Source organism: Pongo abelii, chromosome 12, assembly GCF_028885655.2.
Source record: "Pongo abelii isolate AG06213 chromosome 12, NHGRI_mPonAbe1-v2.0_pri, whole genome shotgun sequence".
Classification (NCBI taxonomy): Eukaryota; Metazoa; Chordata; class Mammalia; order Primates; family Hominidae; genus Pongo; species Pongo abelii.
In genome coordinates this window covers 38,627,428-38,641,199 of record NC_071997.2, presented here as the reverse complement: position 1 = coordinate 38,641,199, position 13,772 = coordinate 38,627,428, and positions in this window count along the sequence as shown.

Genomic DNA, 13,772 nt, shown 5'->3' with positions numbered 1-13,772 from the left:
AGGTTGTCTGAGACTCCAGCTGGTTACATATTATGGCCCATTTTATGCACATTTTGAACTGATAGACAAATTATAGCAAGAAAACTTCAGAGCTCAAATGGTTAATCTACAACTATAGAGTTAAACAGAGTCTTCTAAAACTCTGTATTTCTTTCTTTATTTTTTTTTCCTTCCTGCTTTGAATCTACTGCTATTAAACTCCTGGTGTTGAGATAAAACTCACTTTTTATAGTACCACCAATTCAAGGTTATTTGGAGATTTTGTTTTTCTTATACAGTTCAACCAGTTCTGTAGACAATAAACACTCATTTAAAACAAAATGTAGACAATAAACACTCATTTAAAACAAACATGGAAGGGTAGAAAAGTTTTTTTTTAATCAAATTGCCATAAAAACTACTTTAGCCAAAATTTTTGTTTACAGTCTTCACTGAATTGCCTATTGACAGATCCCAATTTTATAAAAAATAATTTGGATCTAGCTATCTTTTATAGGCCAGTGATTTTTGTGATGCTGTCTCATTGCAAGAGTTCCAAGGTAAAAGCTGTTAAATCTTTGTGTGTATGTATATATGTTTAAATATGTTTAAACATCAGCTCCTGTAATTTTTCCCTCTAATTCTAACTTGTGGCCTGATGCTAAAATGTTTTATCTTAAAGGTCTAAAAAACCAATATTTTCCTCCAGTATAACATGATTCTATACTCTTGGCTTTTCTTAATATGTCTAAATTTTTCAATATAATCAAATAACTTCTCAGACAATTTCTAAGGGTAATGTATCTCCCTCCTATATTCATAACCTTGAACACATTCTTCCTGCATCTGATTAAACTCAAGTACTTTTTTTCATCAGGCTTGACTTCCCGGTTATCTAAATCGACTTCCTGGTTATCTAAATCAACTTCCCATAAAATAGAACAGTCACATTTCAAAAGGTTTTTCTTTGCCTCTTTGAAAACTGGCTTGAAAAGCCAGTTTTTCAAGATAATTTTGTGTTTTATCACGATAATTTTGTGTTTTATCAAGATAATTTTTTTATTATCTTTATTAAGTTTTTGATTACTTAAAAACCTGAGATTTAAAATAATTAAGGTTTTCACATTTATTTAACCTTCTGTATTGCCTTTGTGGTCTTTTAATTATCACTCTTTCTTAAATAAATGACTGTCATTTTACAATAATCTGTAATTCTGTTTCAACCAAATGGTTTGAGCCTTTTAACATCTTTAATAAATGTTCTCAAAATCAAAATTCTAAACTAAGTCTCTGACCTAGACTTATTACTGGGGACTTTTCAAAGCTATAAAAATTAATCACTGCAAGCTTGTAAAATCTTTTTACAACTTCCAGTCAGATCATAGACTCTGGTATCATCACCTCCAGCCACTTAGAAGCGTCCTTATCAGGTGCTATTAACTAATCCTTGTGCTGTTAAGTTACAGGGTTTTGACTCCTGAGTTTACATATTTCATCTAAAAAGTCACCAATTGGCTGGGCATGATGGCTGACACCTGTAATCCCAGCATTTTGGGAGGCGAAGGCAGGAGGATAACTTAAGGTCAGGAGTTTGAGACCAGCCATGGCCAACATGGTAAAATACTGTCTCTACTAAAAATACAAAAATTAGCTGGACGTGGTGGCGTGCGCCTGTAATCCCAGCTACTTGGGAGGCTTAGGCAGGAGAATCACTTGAACCCAGGAGGCAGAAGTTACAGTGAGCTGAGATCATGCCACTGTACTCCAACTTGGGTGTCAGAGCGAGATTTCATCTCAAAAAAAAAAAAAAAAAAGAAAAAAAGAAAAAAGTCACCAACTGCTGCCAAATCTTAAATGTTGACATCGGTATCTGACACCAACTCAAGTTAACCAAAGCCTTGTCTTTGGAACTCCAACAGAACTCCAGGGGAAAAAAAACTTCAAAACCTAGTTCCCCAGCCATGATGGGATGGGAAGTCAGACACACCTTGCTATGCCCTCTCCCTTTTATGGTTTAGACACAACAACTTACCAATATTAATATTAAATAAAAATCATAATGTGTCCGGAATTTGTGGGTTCTTGGTCTCACTGACTTCAAGAATAAAGCTGCGGACCTTCCCGGTGAGTGTTACAGCTCTTAAGGTGGCGCGTCTGGAGTTTGTTCCTTCTGATGTTCGGATGTGTTCGTAGTTTCTTTTTTCTGGTGGGTTCGTGGTCTTGCTGGCTCAGAAGTGAAGCTGCAGACCTTCGCGGTGAGTGTTACAGCTTTTAAGGCAGCACGTCTGGAGTTGTTCGTTCCTTCTGGTGGGCTAGTGGTCTCGCTGGCTTCAGGAGAGAAGCTGCAGATCTTCGTGGTGAGTGTTACAGCTCATAAAAGCAGTGTGGACCTAAAGAGTGAGCAGTAGCAAGATTTATTGCAAAGAGTGAAAGAACAAAGCTTCCACAGTGTGGAAAGGGACCTGAGCGGGTTGCCACTGCTGGCTGGGGCAGCCTGCTTCTATTCTCTTATCTGGCCTTACCTATGTCATGCTGATTGGTAGAGCCGAGTGGCCTGTTTTGACAGGGCACTGATTGGTGTGTTTACAATCTTTGAACTAGACACAAAGGTTCTCCACGTCCTTATCAGATTAGTTAGATACAGAGTATCAACACAAAGGTTCTTCAAGGCCTCACCAGAGCAGCTAGATACAGAGTGTCGATTGGTGCATTCACAAACCTTGAGCTAGACACAGGGTGCGGATTGGTGTATTTACAATCCTTGAGCTAGACATAAAGACTGTCCATGTCTTTACTAGACTCAGGAGCCTAGCTGGCTTCACCTAGTGGATCCTGCACTGGGGCTGCAGGTGGAGCTGCCTGCCAGTCCTGCGCCATGCGCTCGCACTCCTTAGCCCTTGGGTGGTTGATGGGACTGGTCGCGGTGGAGCAGGAGGGGCGGCACTCGTTGGGGAGGCTCCTGCTGCACAGGAGCCTACGGAGGTGGGAGAAGGCTCAGGCATGGCGGATGGCGGGCTGCAGTCCTGAGGCCTGCCTTGTGGGAAGGCAGCTAAGGCCTGGCGAGAAATCGAGCACGGCGCCGGTGGGCCGGCGCTGCTGGGGGACCTAGTACACCTTCCGCAGCCGCTGGCCCGGATGCCAAGTCCTTCACTGCCTGGGGCCGGCAGGGCCGGCAGGGCTGGCAGGGCCGGCCGGCTGCTCCGAGTGTGGGGCCTGCCAAGCCTACGCCTACCTGGAACTCCAGCTGGCCTACAAGCGCTGCACTCAGCCCCAGTTCCCGCTCGGGCCTTTCCCTCCACACCTCCCTGCAAGCTGAGGGAGTAGGCTCCGGCCTTGGCCAGCCTAGAAAGGGGCTCCTACAGTGCAGCAGTGGGCCTAAGGGCTCCTCAAGTGCCACCAAATTGGGAGCCTAGGCAGAGGAGGCCCCAAGAGCGAGCAAGGGCTGTGAGGACTGCCAGCACGCTGTCACCTCTCAGTAAGACTGACAAAACAGACTCTTTCTAACAATAAAATTCCAAATTATAAACAAGACCTAAGGCCATGCCAGGCAAGAGTTAAGTCACACAATCCTACACTTACAAAGTAAACTATGTTCCACCTGCCACAGGTTTTTCTTTTTCTCTAACAGCCAAACACTGGCCTCAAAATAAACAATATTAAAGCAATTTAACTGAAGCTTCACTAGATACTGACTAACTGACCCCCAGCCCCTGTTAGAACAGCCGTAACTACAGCTTTAATTAGACAATAGACTGATTTCAGTAACTTTCTCCTAATAAAAAGACCATGGACAATAGACTAGTTGTGGTTGGTTCATAAAAATTATATATTTGCATGACTTTGGATCCTAAAATAACGTTTTACATATAGGGCCTAATTGTAATATATTTAAATATTAGGTCTCCACCCTAATGTAAGCGTAAGTCATATGTTATCTACATGTTTTTCAATATATCTTTATAAATATTCGTAACTCCTCCTATAATTTGTTAAATGTATATGGTTTAGCCAGCTTATCATATCCGCATAAGAGCCCCAGGTACAGGTGACAGTGGGAAACAGATTTGTTAACTTCCTTTTTTTTTTTTTTTTGATGGAGTTTTGCTTTTATTACTTAGGCTGGAGTGCAGTGGCACAATCTTGGCTCACCGCAACCTTTGTCTCCCGGGTTCAAGCGATTCTCCTGCCTCAGCCTCTAGAGTAGCTGGGACTACAGGTGTGCACCACGACGCCCGGCTAATTTTTTTGTAATTTAGTAAAGACAGGGTTTCACCACATTGGCCAGGCTGGTCTTGAACTCCTGACCTCTGGTGATCCGCCCTCCGTGGCTTCCCAAAGTGCTGGGATTACAGGTGTGAGCCACTGCACCCAGCCAACTTTCTTATAAATATGGGAGACATATATTCTATAATTAACACCTGTCTATTCCCTAATTCAAAAAAGACTATGATAATTACAAAGATGTCAGGAAAAGCTATGACTCACACCTTCCTACAGCCTTTAGATTGTCATCTTAATAACCACAACTGACAAAAAAACTTAAAAAAATTGCCAAAATGTTTTAAAAAAACTACTTTGACTTGAGGTAAGACATTGCTGATTCCCTGTTATAAATTAAAATAAGTCCCCAAAGTAGACTCATATTGAGCCCCTTTAAAATATTGTATATAAACCAAGTTTCTGCCCGGATTAAAAAAATCAATAGATACTTTAAAAATTAGACAATTGGCCGGGTGCAGTGGCTCACGCCTATAATCCCAGCACTTTGGGAGGCTGAGGTGTGCGGATCACGAGGTCAGGAGACCGAGGCCATCATGGCTAACACGGTGAAACCCTGTGTCCACTAAAAATACAAAAAAATTAGCTGGGCGTGGTGGTAGGTGCCTGCAGTCCCAGCTACTCGGGAAGCTGAGGCAGGAGAATGGTGTGAACCCAGGAGGCGGAACTTGCAGTGAGTCAAGATCGCTTCACTGCATTCCAGCCTGGGTGACAGAGGAAGACTCCGTCAAAAAAAAAAAGAAAAAAATTTTAAGCAATTCCCAGATTGCGTAATATGTGGTACACTTGTCCTGTCACCTTTCTTACATCCATACACTCTAGTCCCGGAAATGTCTGGACCCAGGGCTTTCTGGCAAGTGACTGTGGATTGTAGTAAAGACTGCGTGAAAAACATCTTGGTAAAAGAGTTAAGATTGTAGAGATAATATCCCTGAAGCACTTGTAAGACTTCCCAGTATAGAATGGATGGTCTCTGTGGAGAAGAGCGTGACAAGGATTTGGTGGGAAAAGACCCAGACCAGACTTGCAATACAGTCAGACCCTCTGTGCAGAGGACGTGGTGACGCTTCTCCTTGTGGTTTGGGGCTAGAAATAGGTAGTCCTTGTTACATAAAGTAGATTCAGCTGTTCTCAAGTTCTTAGTGGATTTGATTCATCATTGCAGGAATATTCTCTTCAGATGTGAATCCTGAGCCAGCTGGCCTCCTACTTACTTTAGATTCTGGTGGCCAGGGCAGCCAAAAGTAGATCAATTGCTTTCCTCCTCAAAGAATTTGGTCCAAACAAGGCTGAAGTGTCTGACAATGGAGAGAAAAATTACTCCACTTCCCATCTAACTTCCATTGAGAAAAGGAAAGTCAGGAAGGGCATTAATCATATGTTAACATGAATATTGGAAATCTGTGGTAATGGCTTCCATCCAGCAGAGACACCATGGAAGGTTATGCTGGATTTGACTCTCATGTCTGTTTCCACACGTCTCCCCGTGTCCCACTGCACAAACGAATGAAATTATTATGGGTTTATGTTTTACATTTTCAGTTATTAATTATGAAATAAGGCACATGTACCAAAAGAACAGTGAGAAATCTAACAGACACTTACGTATGTACCAGTAAAGTTCAGAAGCTGTTAACATTTTGCCTTATTTAGTTAAATAGACATGACATTACAGATAGCTAAAACCCTCGTGCCAATTGCTATCCCTTTCTCTTTCCCGAGAGTAAAAATTGTAATCATATAATAAATTGTAATCATACTTCTGAATTGGTTGTCATCCTCATATTTTTATAATTTTAATGAATTATTTTTATTTGTAATAAATAAACAATTTATATGAGTTAAATTTGGACATGAAAATACTGTACACATCCTTCTGATTTTTTCACTATTTTTAAAGATTTATTAATTTAGTCAATATCTGGTTAATATATTCGACCATGTTTTGCCAAAATTACTTAACCTGAATCTAAACAGAAGAAACAATCATTTAAACCCAGAATGTGGAACATTTTACAAGGCAATTGGCCTGAACTCCTCAAAAAGGTTAATACTGTGAAAAACCAAAAAAGGCTGGAGACTGTTCTAGATGAAAAGAGGCTAAAGAGAAATACTTTGATTAGATCCTTTTTTTTTAAAGCTATATGAGATACTCTTGAGACAGTTGAGGAAGTGTGATTGCTGATGATGTTTAGTGGGATTATGGTTACATGAGAGAGTCCTTCATGGATTTAGTTCATTTATCCTAATCACTGTGTTATGATTCATTATATGATAAACTCAGTTCCTTTCCTCTTTCCTTGGCTGATGTTTGTTACTTGCCTTGTTAAAATTCTCAACAGATTTACTGTATTGTCTGATACGTGGAAAAGGACATAGAACAGCCAAAATAATTATAAAACTGATGAATTTCTTGTAATCGTCTCAATTTTTGCTCACTATAACTTTGAGTCTGTTGATGGGTGCATACCAGTTCAGAAAAGTTTCCCCTGCTGGGTGAATTTTTCCTTTTAACATTATGAAATGCTATCTTTATTTCTAATATTGCTTTTTTGGTTAAAGTTTCATTGGTCTGATACCAAGAGAATGTCCTCAATCTTAGGAGGTAGTGGCTGAAGTATGTAGTGGTAAAGTGTCACAGTGACCTTAACTTACATTCAAATGGCTCAGTGAAATAGAGTACACTTATGTGTGTGTACATGCACATATGTATATACAGAACACACACATGCACATATGTATATGCAGTGCATATACATGTGCCTATGCATATGCAGGTCTTATACAAGCATTTGTGGATTGACAGGGCCTATAAACATGCCTATGCATGTACAGTACATATACATCCACATATGCTTACATTTGGGGAAGGGTACATGCAGCAAACTTGAGTTGAAAATGCAGCAAAATTAAGTTGGCAAATCTAGAAGAGGGTTCAAATGTATTTTTTGCACACTTTTTCAACTTTTCTATAGGTTTAAAATTCTCTAAAGAGAAAGACAAGAGAAAAATGTCTCATTCGTCAGACTACTTATATAATGCGATGTGGGTGGCCAATGCACGTGACATCCAGCTTCTGATTTCATAATCACAGTGAGAATTGTTCTCTTCCCTCCCATACCTATGCCAAGCAGGGGAACTGTATTCTGCAGTTCTTAGGGTGCGCTTTCTTGGATTTGGTCTTTTCTCAGAAACCCTTCCTGTTGTCTTGGGATTTGTGTGCTGGCCCCCAGCTCCTCTGGCTGTCAGAATGAGAGCCCTCCCGTACCTCTGAGGAGCTTCCATTTCTCTTTCATTTATCTGGATTTCCCTTACAGTTTTGCCAGTTCAGCAACATAGTTAAGAAGATACACTTTAGACCATATTTTATCTAGCTTTCAAGAAAGACATTCTGCAGCTGTAGGGTTTGCGGATGATATTTACTCTTCCGTACTAATGGTTCCATTTTTTGTTATGTCTAATCTATAGTTTGAAATATTAATGGCTATGTATTCATACTCTGTTACCTGAAGTTGTAGGAGGTTTTACTGTGCTGCTAATGCTTTCTGCTGATTCCTTCTGAGTGCGGTTTCCATTTTGGATGATGAGTGTACTTTCAGGAAGGATGTTCATCACAAACCTCTGCAGCCTGGTTGAGGGCTTCTCTCTCCAGAGAAGTTCTGACCCTGCCCCTGCCAGGTGGTCCAGAAATTCCTAACTTGTGATTTATTTTTATTTTCATTTATTGTCTTGGTGGTTGGCAAATGAGTTGCATACTTTGCTCTGTTGCTCAGGCCCACAGTTGCAAATCCCAAGGGGAGCTTCCCGTTCACCCAAGCCCAGGATGGTCCTGTCGAGCTTCTCCACTGTCTCCCTGATGATGAACAGTTCCCTCCAGAGCTCTTTGAAAAATCCAAGCTAGGATTAGGACTGTGCAATTCTACTTCCCTTTTTTAGTCCCTCCTCTCCTGACCTTCCAGGAGTGAAAATGCAGCGATGGGCACTCACCATTCCCAGCAACCCTGCCTGCCATGCTGAAACTGCCTTTGCAAAATTAAAACTGAGGAAATTATGACAGTGAAAGAAATCAGAACTAAGTGACTCCATCTTGCTTCTAATCTTTAAGCTGTCCTCGTTCATTCCTGGGCATAGGCCGAACTAACTTTGAGATGGTATTTATTTAGTTCATGGTTTGACTCTGAAAAAAAATTGATAACAGCCCTCTCCTGAAGAGACCCCCTTCTTGCCTGGGGACCAGTATGCCTTTGCAGGACTAACAAATTAGCTACAAGATTAGAAATTAGTTTAGCGGGTCATGCAGCCTCTGGGTCCAAGAGTCTGAACCTCCCCAAATTGCTCCAGGGGATAACATCACTATTGTAAAGCCTAAGATCAGTGCTTGAGATATTTTGCAGACCCTGCAGTGGATGGATCAGCTGACACCACCCAGACCCTGGTAATCTGGCTCAACCAGTTCTGCCATTCCACCCAGGAGCAAAAGACAGCAAGAAAAACTGACTTCGACCGCCTATGATTCCATCTTCAATCTGACCAATCAGCACTCTCCACTTCCCAAGCCCCTACCCTACCAATTTATCTTTTAAAACTCTGATCTCCAAATGCTGGGGAGACGGATTTGAGTATTAAAAAAACTCCAGTCTCCCACACAGCCAGCTCTGCATGAATTACTCTTTCTCCATTGCAATTTCCATGTCTTGATAAATCAGCTCTGTCTAGGCAGCGGGCAAGGTGAACCCACTGGGTGGTTACAATGCTGGGCCTTGGGCTGTAGTCCCTTCTTTCAGGGCACCGTGGAATGTCCTTTCCTCCCTCCATGCTCAGCTCCACATTTAAAAAGAAAAGGAGAGGTTGTATTTATCTAGAAATCCTTGTGTTTATATTGGGAGGGTTTTCAAGAAAACTGATCTGTTTCGTTACCAGAACTGGAAGTTTTTTAATCTATTATTTTTGGCTTAAGTAAAAAAGGTACTTATTTTGTAAATTGGCAGAAAGAATCTCCCTGGATACATGTTTTAAACTTTTTAAAGTTCTTACACCTAGACTGGAAATAAAAACATTTACCTAAAAAGCAAATATTTTCTTCATTAAAAAGCTAAGTTAAACAGATTAAGTTTAGTAAAAACAATTTCAATGACATAGGAAAACAGTGACACTTAAGCAGGCTTTGCTCTAGAAATCTATTAATAAATGAGTTTCAGCTTTCTGATTGCAGGAACCACATCTAGTCACCTTGATGCCTCCATGCCTGGTGATAAGCAACACAGAGTGGGTGCTGTATTTCTGTTGTTGTTGAGTGACTTTGAACTTGCTTATCCACCTGTGAGATAGGAAGACATACTTTTCTTCTTGAGTTAGAGCTTGCTTCCTTCCTAGCGCTAACCAATGGCACACAGTCATTACTGTTACTTGCAGACTCAGCCCCAGTCTGTGCAAAATGAATTGGCTCATGGCCAGCCTCCCCCACGCTTGGGGAAGGAGAGGGTTTCATGTTGGGTTCCCAAGGGAGATCCAGGCCCTCTGCACCCAACCTCTACCGCAGCCAAGCCTGTGGGGGAAGTGTGAGACAGGACTTGACCAGAAAACTAGCATGTGAGTGTTCCCTGCAGATGCCGAGTCCAGTCACCTGCCCTGGTGGATGGGATTATGCCCTGTCAGGCTAGGGATGTATCTTCTATCCCAAGCTACACATTTTCTGTGTCCTCATGCACTTTTGCTGGGCTCCAAAACAAGGTGAAGGGCCCAGAAGCCAATACTGCTGCAGAGGCCCTTGTAGAGTGGTCTCAAGGAGATCACTGGGGGCCTGGCCCCTCCATGCTCATTACCAGTGTCCACCTGAGAAGGGGGCTAAGCTCTGAGGTTCTTATTCAGGAGGAGCCTCGATGGTGCTGAGGGGTCAGATAAGAGGTCAGAGTAGAGTCCACTACCTGGCTGGTGCCAGGCACACAGGTGCTGTCTCCACTGCTCAAGTTCATGCCTCAGGGCCTCTAGCACATGGGGAGCCTTCAGTAAAACATCCACCTGTTACCGGGGTGAAGGGCAAAGCTTTCGTGAAACCTCTGGGTCTGGTTAATCTGAGGTCCAGGTACTTGCAGAAGATCCCCCTTTTTCCTCTCCTATGTCCTTGGAATGTCATGACTATCTGGGCTGCAGCTCCAGGGTGCCTGGAACTCACCTCTTGTGCATTGCCCTCCTGTCGCCTTTTGAGACAGGCTTTTTGAGGCCTGTCTGTGAATACAGAGTGTGAGATCTGAGTGTCTGTAGTTGTGTAGCCTGAGCCCTTTGTGAGGATGGTAAGTTAAGAGGAGAAAATCCTTTGTGCAGCCAAAGGAAAGGCATGGAAGCCTCTGCTCAGGCCTTGCTCCCCACCCCTGCCCTGGAGCTGTAGCCTGCTTGCCAGGACCCCTGAACCTGCTGCCAGTTTGCTCCTCTGTTCTTTTCAAAACAATTTCCTGTGAACAGACAGTGAAAGGTGGCTCTGTAGTTAACACCCTTGGCCACAGAACCCAGGACTGGGCATGTCCTTGGTCTGTGTGGGTGCTATTGAGAAGATCCTGGCCCTGTTTTAGTACAGACAAATTGAAATTGGGAGCATATGCCTTGGAGGTGGGTCAAGATGTCTCCCACCTGCAGGGAGGGGAAGGACCTGGTAGTAACTTGCTCAGAGTGAATTTAAGTTAATTCTTTAGGAGAGAGTTTCCCTTTAGTCTAATAAGGCCACCATAGACAGAGGCCTTGGGAAATTTGGGACTAAGGGCCGGAAATACATTTTTTTTCCTCCTTCATATCTTTGAAAAAAAATTTTTTTTTCTCTTCTGTGCTGGAGAAAGTGACTCTTTCCCTTTCTTCCCTAACCTTGCTATCTGTTCATCTTGAAAGAATCTACCCTGGGAATTCAGTGGGAGGATTTTTAGCCAGTACTCACAAGATTCCAAGAGAAAGTAGTTTTCAAGATCTTGATCTTTGTTTTCTGTTTGTGGACTCTTGATGACTTTGCTTCCTTTAGTCTCTGCCTCCGGGGTTGTTCATGAGTTCTTTTTTTTTTTTTTTTATTGTTTGTAAATTGATTTTTATTATTATTATTATTATACTTTAGGTTTTATGGTACATGTGCACAATGTGCAGGTAAGTTACATATGTATACATGTGCCATGCTGGTGCGCTGCACCCACTAACTCGTCATCTAGCATTAGGTATATCTCCCAATGCTATCCCTTCCCCCTCCCCCCACCCCACAACAGTCCCGGAAGTGTGATGTTCCCCTTCCTGTGTCCATGTGTTCTCATGTTCAATTCCCAGCTATGAGTGAGAACATGTGGTGTTTGGTTTTTTGTTCTTGTGATAGTTTACTGAGAATGATGATTTCCAATTTCATCCATGTTCATGCGTTCTGAAGCCCTGACATACAGAGGAGGGCCTGTGGAGAGGTTCTTGCATTAATCCTTTCCCTTTCTTCCCTTGATATAGGACCTGCTTAAGGCAAGTTAGGGATTCGGTTGCATCTAAGTGCTTAACAACCGAAGGAGATCAAGGTAGTAACTAATGAAAGCCCTGGTGATGAACTCCAGCCAATCAGCCTAGCAGTACAGCCTGACACTTGCTTCCAAACTGTTTTGTCCCATGACCACTTATTACTTGGCAGTGGGAAACCACTTTGAAATTACAAGTTTGGAATTACAAGGGCCAGCATTAGGAGTCATATGCAGCATCACATTCCCTCTTGTACCTGTAGTTTACAGCAGTAAATGAACAGGGAACTGTTTCCCAATGAAACCATATGTGTCCTCAGAATTCTCCTTAACATAGTTTTCCAGGGAGTCACTTTCAATTGAGAAGAATTGGCAAAAGATGAGACCTGTTAGTTATCCCTGGTTTATAGTGTACCCAATGTTCTGGTGGAATTAAAATCAAAGGTTTAAAATGCCACGGAAGTCTTTTTTTGTTGTTGTTTTGTATTCCATTTTTTCATTTATTGATAATTGCAAGCTAACCGTTTTTATTTGGTTTTACTTGTTCTGTTTAGTTACCCTGATACTTCAAACAGTTCTCTTATAAAATGTCCTTGTGGACACACTGCATGGTTATCTTGCACATTTGCTAAAATCACTATCTGTTTTTATTTATTTCATAAAGTTATAGCTACTTTTATCCTAATGTTATTTTGCATGTTTTTGTTCTACTTGCATTTTAAATGGGATTTAAATATATTTTATTATATCAATGAGGCTTAATATGAGGCCTCAGAATATTAATTAATGGCTTAACATTAATTAATGATAATAATTGTTAATTTTTATTCACTTATGGTAGTTACCATGCAAAGAACCTGTGGACCTCCAAATGAAATAAACCAAACAATAAATAGCAAACCATCATTAAAGGCTAATACATATTGAGCCCAATTTCTAAGTGCTTTACTTGTCTTTTGTGATATAAAAATCCTTACTACAGTTCTGCCAAATAGATATATCATTTTTTGCCCCCATTTTACAGGTGAGAAGTGTAAGGCCTAGAGAGCTTCAATAATCCACCCAGAGTTACACAGCTAATTTGGGAACCCAGGCAGTTGAGGTCAACATGATTCTTCCTATGGTGGAGAGATCTTAAGGTAAAGGAAGTTAATGTGGTTCAATGCTAGGAGGTTCATTTTAAATATATAGAATATTTGGTCTACTGGACTCTCCAGATTTTGAAGCAATGACTTTGAAAGAAGTTAAATTAGCAAATATATAATTATCAAAATAAACTGAACTTCAAAATTTTATCTGTTAATGTATAATCTTAGAAGCTCACCAAGTCATATATATGTATATTAACACATTTAAAAATGTTGTTAAATCGAGTATCTCCTAAAGATGCTTACTCTAAGCTATAAAACTTTAAATTTTTAAATACTATGCATTTGATGTCAATTTGCTCCATGTTTCTATTTGTTCTATGAGAAAAGGGTGAAGTGGGAGAAATAGTACATTTTCTTTTTTTGGTGGTTTCTAGAAATTTTATATTCCAGACTTTCAGTGACACTATGAATATTCATCGACTTTTGAGGCCCACATTCAGAATTTCAGTGATGGTTATCTAAAAGATGTGTCTTTAATTGTGAATCAGCAATAAAACTTCAAAAAATTGTATTCATTTTGCTGTCCATGTACAAATGCCTTGGTACCCGTAACTGGACCCAGCCAGTGGTAGGGATGGAATCCTAAAGGGGAAATGACTAAAGGATGTGAATGGCAATCTGTGTCCTTTGGTAATTAGAAAACCACAAAAACATCTGAAAATCATAAGTGAGTCTACGGTTACTCTGGAATGAAATACAGACTATAGGAACTTACTTGGATAATTCCAAACAAGATAACTATGGAGTTTCTTTCTTTGGTCTAAACTCTATAGGTAAGTAGGTGGTTCTCATTTGTCTGTCCAGCTTCCCATCCATCCATCCATCCATCCATCCATCCATCCATCCATCCATCCACTCAACAAATAGTTACTGGACACTTTCTACATGCTAGACACTG